General features: G+C 38.5%; 3 pseudogenes; all 3 read right to left on the reverse strand.

Moving 5' to 3' along the window:
- Nucleotides 1–3,139: 3,139 nt before the first annotated feature.
- On the reverse strand, nt 3,140–4,641 carry LOC149518831 (25S ribosomal RNA; annotated as a pseudogene).
- A 1,057-nt stretch (nt 4,642–5,698) lies between these two features.
- LOC149518832 (5.8S ribosomal RNA) lies at nt 5,699–5,854 on the reverse strand (annotated as a pseudogene).
- Nucleotides 5,855–6,135: 281 nt separating this feature from the next.
- On the reverse strand, nt 6,136–7,943 carry LOC149518833 (18S ribosomal RNA; annotated as a pseudogene).
- Nucleotides 7,944–8,404: the final 461 nt, after the last annotated feature.

Genomic DNA, 8,404 nt, shown 5'->3' on the forward strand with positions numbered 1-8,404 from the left:
ATGAAGCTTGGCTCAATTATGCTGAATTTAGTCTAAGTAAAAGGGTGCTGCAAGCAAAAAGGACTAATGTTTGTAAACATGATGATTGTAGGCAAAAAACTTAAAGCATTTGTGGACACATGAGCATCTCACTTGTTCATATAGGGATGCAGCCTAGAAGCTAAACTTAAAGGTACAGAAATGGGCTGGTATAATGAAAACAATCAACTCCGAAGAAGTCTTAACAATTGGCATAGCACATGGAGTGGAGCTACAACTTGGTAAGTGGAAAGGCAAGGAATCAGTTAAGATAATTCTTCTAGATGATTATGATCTTATTATTGGTTTAAATTCTTTGACCTTATTAATGCACTTATGGTGTGTTTTACCAATTGTATTTGCATACTAAACCACTAATACCTATGCATTATGCTAGTGAAATAAGAATTAAGGTCAAGGTCCAAGATGGTGTTTGCCATATAGTTGGCCAAAGAAGTGAGCAAGAATGAAGACACTTTTCTTGCATTCTTGAAAATGGAAAAGTCCAAGCAACAAGCTATTTTTAGACTAAAAAAAAGCTATCTTCCAAGCAAGTTAGATGGCTGAATTTTCTTATAGAGTTTGATTTTAGCATGGAGTACAAGCCTAGGAAGGCTAACTTAGAAGCTGATGCACTTAGTACAAAAGTGATGCTTGCTACCATCAGTCGACTTGATAATTCTCTGGTGTCGTACATTAAGAAAGGACTGACCCATAATCCTATAGCCAAAATGCTCGTAGAGTATGCCTAAAAAGGTAAAACCAAACGTTTTTTGTTATAAGATGAATTACTTTTCACTAAAGGGAATGGGATATTTTTATTGTAGCATGAGAAACTCCACAAAAAAGTTATGCAAGAATGCTATGTCTCAAGGTGGGCTGGCCACCCTAGAGTACACTACACCTTAGCATTGGTGTAGGATCAATACTACTAGCATCACATGTAGGATGACATTAATGCCTATGTCAAAACTTGTCTAGTTTGCTAGCAAGACAATATGGAGTATAAGTTACCAATCGATCTATTGAAGCCATTGCCTATACTAGAGTGCCCATGGGATAGCGTTTCATTGGATTTTATGGTTGGACTACCTAAGTCAAATGGGTTTGAACGCATCATGGTAGTGGTGGATAGATTTTCCAGGTATGAGACATTCATTCCAACACCTAAATAGTGCCTAATCAAGGTGGCAACTTGCTTATTCCTAAAGAATGTGGTGAAGTATTAAGGCATACCAAGAACCATCATTGGTGATTAGGATAGGCATTTTACTATGCAATTTTGGATAAGGTTGTTCAAGTTGTTGGGATCAAACTTGAACTTTTCCACTAGATGCATCTACAAACAATAGGCAAACCAAATAAGTTAATGGTTTATTGAAAGTTTACCTCAAGCACTGTGTTAGTGCAAAGTAACGAGATTGGCCCAAGTAGTTGGATGTTACCAATTTTTCTTACAACTTGTAGCAGAGTGAGGTGACAAACTAAAGTCCATTTGAGTTAGTGATAGGCCAGCAGCCACTTATTCTAAAAGCTATTATAGTAGGTTACATTAGACCTAATCTAGCATCCAAGTCTTGGCAGAAGCAAGCAAACCTTAAAAGAATCTGTCTACGTAAAAAAGCCAAGAAAAGTAAAGAGTGGGTAGATCACAAGCAATGCGATGTGCAGTACAAGGTTAGGGACCTGGTGATGATGAAGCTACACTCATCTTGCACCATAAAGGCATGCAAAAGGGTATAGTCTAGAGATATGAGGGACCTTTTAGAGTTTTGGAGAAAGTAGGCAAGGTACCTTACAAGCTAGAAATGCCATCGAAATATAAGGTACACCTAATTTTCCATGTCAGCATGTTAAAGCCATTTCATGAAGATCAAGAGGATCCAACAAGAGCAGAGTCACAATAAGCACCCATGGGGATTAAAGCCTCATATAACAAAGGGGTCTAGTGCATTTTAGCTTACAAGGTTCTAAGGTGATAGAATTATAGGCCAAGACATGAGTATTCAATGTAGTAGAAGAGAGTTCCCAATAGTGAAGCAAATTAGGAACCAGTTGAATATCTTTGGCAATTTGAAGACCAAATTAACCAGTTTCATTTAGAGCATGTGACAAGAGCATCATGGAATTAGATGGGGGTGAGTGTCACAACCAGCATGTGTACAACTTAGGTCGAGGCATCGGTGATGAGGGCCCTAAGCTTGCAATAGGGGCACGAAATGCACATGCAAGCATCAAACTACTCAAACCATCCATGTAGGCTCCCTAGACAAAAGTTAACACTTCTAAAAGGGCCCCAAATGGACTAGGCCCTACTACAGGCCTTAACAGAGCACCAAGCCCAAGTAGACCCAATAGATAAAACCTTCTAAAAAGATTTAGAGACTTCTAAAGATAGTATAGTTCCCTATACAATTTGAACTTTTGATGTATATCTCATGTAATCTTTTTGTAATCTTGGACTCTATAAGAGCCATTAGATTGAGCCAATCTTGGCCATTGATTCATAGGGGCTTCAACTATAAATAAAGAGCCTTTCCACCCTCATTGGATGTATAGAAACTCTTGAGTGAATATAAGTTACAACATTTCCAACATCTCTTACTTTTTAGCCTTCGCTAACTTCAGAGTGTCTTTTAGTGTTCTTTTGAGTGCTCACTCTTCAAGAATGTTTTCAAGTTGACTTAGGCATATAAGAAGGGAGTCTAGCCTAAGGCTACATAGAGCGTTACCATAAGCCTTAAGACCATGATACTAGTATCTAGTGACGGTGTCTGAAGCAACATCTAGCACCAAGAGGTCAGTATTTGCCAGTGGCATTGGATGTGATTGCCCATACTAACCAAGAACTAGATGCTATCGATGGCATTCAAGGTAACAACCCATGCAAGGGCCAGCATTTGCCAATAAAGTTTGAGGCAAGTGCCTGCACTTAAGGCAAGCCCTCCCTATAACAAATATCAAGAGCATTTGGTTGTCATTGACTTGGATGCTCGAGGGAGGAATGTCACTACCTAGCTGAATTGATTGTAATAGAGAACATCATTCATCCCCAACCTTAGAGGGGTGCATTATAAAAAAAATGAAGTGAGAGAACTTTGATGGGTGTAAGGGGAAGGACAAATTGAAGCGACAAAGAGTTGAATCTCAGTGGATTATGGCAACAAGGCCACTCTACCACTTACAATACCCTATCACGTATTTAAGTTATATACAAACAATTCTACCTATAGCTTGGTGGGAATTGAGCTCCAAGAAGGTCCATACAACTTGTCCACTATGAAGGCTACATCTACAACACATGCCCTTAGAGGCCACAGGCCATTACTATTGGTCAGCAATTGGGAAACGAGCACATGTGTCACTTCTAGCCCAAATTTTGACTTAGAGGCGTATAGTCATAATCTAACCCATGATAGCTTCATGCCACTAGCTTTTCAACTAAGCACGATGACCAATTATGTGAATCAATGATTCTTCTCGTACTAGGTTGAATTACGATCATGATGCTACCATTAATAGGGTAAAACTAACTGGTCTCATGATGGTCTAAACCTAACTCACGCTCCTTAGTAGGTGGGTGAACAATCCAACACTTGTGAATTTTGTTTCACAATGATAGGAAGAGCCAACATCAAAGGATCAAAAGCAACGTCGCTATGAATGCTTGGTTGCCATAAGTGAGTTAACCCTATGGTAACTTTTCTGACTCCTCTAGCTTTAAATTTTAAAAGTTTAAAAGTTTGATTGGCTATGCTTTCATGATTTATATTCATATTGGAAATTAGAATCAAATGAGCTTTTAGCTTTTTATTCCACATGAGATTTCTATTCTCGTTGACCTCATCTTAGAAGACCTGCATTATCTTTTAACAAATGTGTTGCCTTAGCCAAACTCCCTACTTGATAATGTCTTCCACCTAGATCGACAACTGAGGTCAACCTTGGTCCAAAACAAGGGATCGTACCCCACCTCCAATTTATGGAATAAATAAAATAATGTTAAAAGTAATGGTATTTTAATTTCGCCTAAGGGATCCCACTTATCCTACACCTCTCAAGCTATTTCACAAAGTCAAACTAGAGTCAAGCTTAACAAGGTTTTATTTCCTTATTGCTTCTCCAAGCCCATTCCCTTAGTTGTGATTTCATTGGATAGTAGACAAGGATAGCGAGAATCTTATTAATCGATTCATACACATCACTAATTAGATAGCAAGGCATTTGGCTACCTTAAGAGAGCCATAGTTACTCTTGCCATTTACCTATACTTGGTTAAATTTCTTCACTTTGACATTCAGAGTACTAAGTAGAAATCACATTACGTGAGCATTTGCAGGGACCATCGCAATGCTTTGTTTTAATTAAATAGTCAGATTCTCCTTGTCCATACCAATTTCATTCCAACTATTTATCACCCAAGAAAGGTCCTCAAGGGATTCGTTCCCAGTCCATCCCTTAATCGACACATGGTGACCTACTTTCACTGCAGAAGTAGCTCAAGTAGTGTACCAACAGTTGATAGGTTTAAGATTGGGACCCCATCCCTAGCCATTAGAGTTAATCTTTTTCCTAAGGTTATGGATTTATTTTGTCGACTTCCCTTACCTACATTGTTCCATCAATAAGAGGCTGTTCATCTTGAAGACCCGATGTGTTTATGAGTATGATCAAGCATGAATAGCACTCAGTCTTTCTAATTTTCAAAGATCACTAGGGCAACCAGACACCATATAACTTGTAGTGCTATTTTGGCTACTAGACCCTACCTTTAGCTAAACCATTTCTAAGGTGAGCAAGCCATTAAATTGAAAAGATAACTCTTCCTGAGGCCCCTGTCAACATCTTTAAACTCCCTAACTTTTCTCTTAGTCACCGCATCATGGTTTAAAAGTTTTAACTTGGTTCTCTTTTGAAGCTCACATTGGATGCACTATTGAATGAGCTTCCCTTGTCTCTTAAGATCGACTAACCTATGTGCAAATGCCATTCACATGGAACTCTTCCCTTCTTTGACCTTTAAAGTTCTTATTTGAATATTTGCTACTACCACCAAGATCTACATCGATGATCACTCTGCTTGTGCTTATGCCTTAGGTTTTATGGCAATGATGCACCTTTCTACTTATCGAGGCCTGTCCCTTACCATGATGCTAGGAATATGCTACGTTCTTAAGCACCATCCATTTTTTAGGCTAGTTGATTTAGTAAGTGAGTTGTTACACACTTCTTAGTGGATTTCAACTTCCATAACCACCATCATGTTGTCTTAATCAACCAACACCCATTATGGGTTCTAGGTTACTACAAAGTTGGGCACTGCAACCTAGTTTCTGGTTCCTCCTACATCGCTAGTTTTGCTTACCAAAAATGGCCCACTTGGAGCTCTCGATTCCATGGCATGGCTTAACGAAGTAGTCATGCCATCTTACCTATTTAAAGTTTGAGAATAGGTCAGGCGTTGCATCCCGATACCTCTAATTGTTAGCTTCACTCATTGAACTCGGTAAGGGCTCCAACTATCATGAGGAAAACTTCGAAAGGAACTAGCTACTAGACAGTTGGATTAGTCTTTCACCCTTGTACCTAAGTTAGATGAATGATTTGCATGTCAAAATTGCTATAGGCCTCCCTCAATCTAGAGCTCAATGGGTGGAGGTTTGGAAAGAGTTATGATGCATGACACCCAAGTAGGCTTGCCTTTGGACTAATGGCTTGGGGCGCAACTTGCATTCAAAGACTCGATAGTTCATAGGATTTTGCAATTCACACCAAGTATCACATTTTGCTACATTCTTCATCAATGTGAAAGCTAAGGTAACTGTTGTTAAGAGTTGTTTTGGTTTTTCATGACAAACAGAGTCATGGTGCCACCCGTGCATGCATTGTAAATGGGATGGCAATGGTATACGTGCTCTTTTTTATTTTGTTTCCTTGGTGTGATTTGCTTTAGTGGTTCCATAGGTGGGGACACAGATCGTTTCACCCACTTGAGAGGCATAAGAAAGCAATTTATATGCATGTCCAGGGCCAAAAAGGGCTCTAGGCATGAAGACACCCTCACCCCCTTAGTGTTTCATTAACGCATTTACGAGTTATTTGTTGAGCATGTTTTGACAATGATCCTTCCATAGGTTCACCTACAAAAACCTTGTTATGACTTTTTTTTCTTCTTACTATTAAGGTTCAGTGGACTTTTCGTGACATCATTGGGTAGCAAACCATCCATATCACCATGATCTAAATGCTTCACTAGACTATTCAATCAATAGGAGAGATGGGCGATGTGTAAAAAGGGTAGGGATGTAGTCAACATGAGCTAATGACTTACGTTTACTAGGAATTCCTCATTAAAGACCAATAATTGTAATGATCTATCCCCATAATGATGAAATTTCATAGATTACTTGTGCCTATCGACCAAGGTTATAGACTCATTGAATACATTAGTGTAGTGCATGTACAGTCTAAAACATCTAAGGGTATCACAGACCTATTGTTACCTCAAACTTCCTTAGCCTTAGTGGCCATAGTCCCACTAAAAAGCTAGCCACCAATGATCACTTCCACATAACTAGTTAGTAGGCTGAGGTCTCGTTTGTTGATAAAATGAACAAGACAAATCACTCTACCAACTAAAAACGACCATGCACCACCACCCATAGAATCAAGAAAGAGCTTTCAGTTTGTCAATCCTTACTATGTCTGGACTTTGTAACTTTCCCCATGTTAAGTCAAATTAAGCTTGAGGCTCAACTCCTAGTGGTGCCCTTCTATCAATTCCTTTAAGTTTCAACCTTGCAACTATATTTCCCCTAAAACCCAAAGACTTTGATTTCTCATAAAGTGCCAATGAAGTCCTAAAAGTAACATCTGCCAATCTCTGGTTGGCATGATTTATGGTTGAGACTAGGATGGTATTTGATCATCGTCGAGCCACCAACTTTAATTCTTCATTAAAGCAAACATCCTTAGCAAATGCATTCACAATTATTTGTCTTTCATAAATCCAAGAATTTCACCTCTAACTATAAAATACGAATGCCCTTAATTATCCCTATTAATCATTACTCTGATCGTAAAGGCCATCATAATAAGACTAAAATCCTATGATGTTATCCCATGCTAATGTATACAAGAATAAGCTTGCTTTAAGCATTCTAATTTCTTTAAAGTAATAGCACCAGAGGAATGAGCTAGCTAGTTAAATCTAGGAGTTCATTGTTGACAATAGTGACAAATAGACCAGTGCTTGCTATGAAAAAGATCAGATGACACAACACTAGCTCTAACTATGAGCTTTTTAACTGCAACAACTTAAATATACACTATTGAAACTAAAATTACCATAGTTGTTGGCCCCATACATGCCCTCCAATGTATCCTTGTTAAGGGATTTAGATTGTACTTATTCCAATTACAAGACTCATAAAGCTCGGTATTGTTATTTATTGTCACTACCTCCCCACGTCAAGATTGGGTAATTTGCATGCCTACTACCTTCTTTGGATATGGTAGTTGTTTTTCAAGCTTTCTCTTTGAAACAAACCCTAATTCTCTATCACCTATTACCACTATAGTAGACCACTATCCCACCATTGAAAGTTGATAGGGCAAAAATTTGAATGATGCATCCTTGACACAAAGGCCATGTGATCCATTGAGTTACCATGAATCATCAGAGCAATGGGCAAAGCCTACATTGACCTTTTATCTAATAAATGCAACCCTTCCAAAAGTCAGGGTTTGTTGCATGTATTAGCTTTAGAATTACTAAGGTTATCTAGGTAGTAGTTACCATAAAAAAAACTATAATTGATTTAATAAGCCATTCATAGTTTTATAGTTTGAATTAGATCGTACTTACACATGCATGGCTTAATCTTTGAGACAAGCATATGACTATAGGTAGGATTAACCAAGTAGCATTTGTTTAGGATACTAGCACTACATGGGCCTCAATGCATCGACTGAGTGACAGAGAGAGCTAATATGGTGCACAAATGTTATGCGTGTCGAGCATGTAAAATGCATAACATTAAATAAACAAGTGTCAAGAGCCTGCATCCATAAAACATTCCACATTTGAGAGCACGATCGAACACTATTGCACTAATATAGCCATGAAGGTTTAAGTGGCACACTTAGGACACGAGGTGCGATTGAAGTCTAACTTGTAGCCCCTAAGGACCTAAGATAGATGAAAGATGGCAAAACATCCAGTTTCTATTGATTTAGGTATGTAGCACAAGATCTCAATTATGGCTCTAAGGTACGATAACCACATGAAGAGAGATTAAAGAGGATGATGGGTTGACAGTTTGATGCATCAAGCACAGAGCCTACCAACACGTACAACCATAGCACCACTCATATGCCTATTATA

Source organism: Durio zibethinus, chromosome 5, assembly GCF_047325235.1.
Source record: "Durio zibethinus cultivar Kanyao isolate XHJ-2024 chromosome 5, ASM4732523v1, whole genome shotgun sequence".
NCBI classification, from domain to species: domain Eukaryota; kingdom Viridiplantae; phylum Streptophyta; class Magnoliopsida; order Malvales; family Malvaceae; genus Durio; species Durio zibethinus.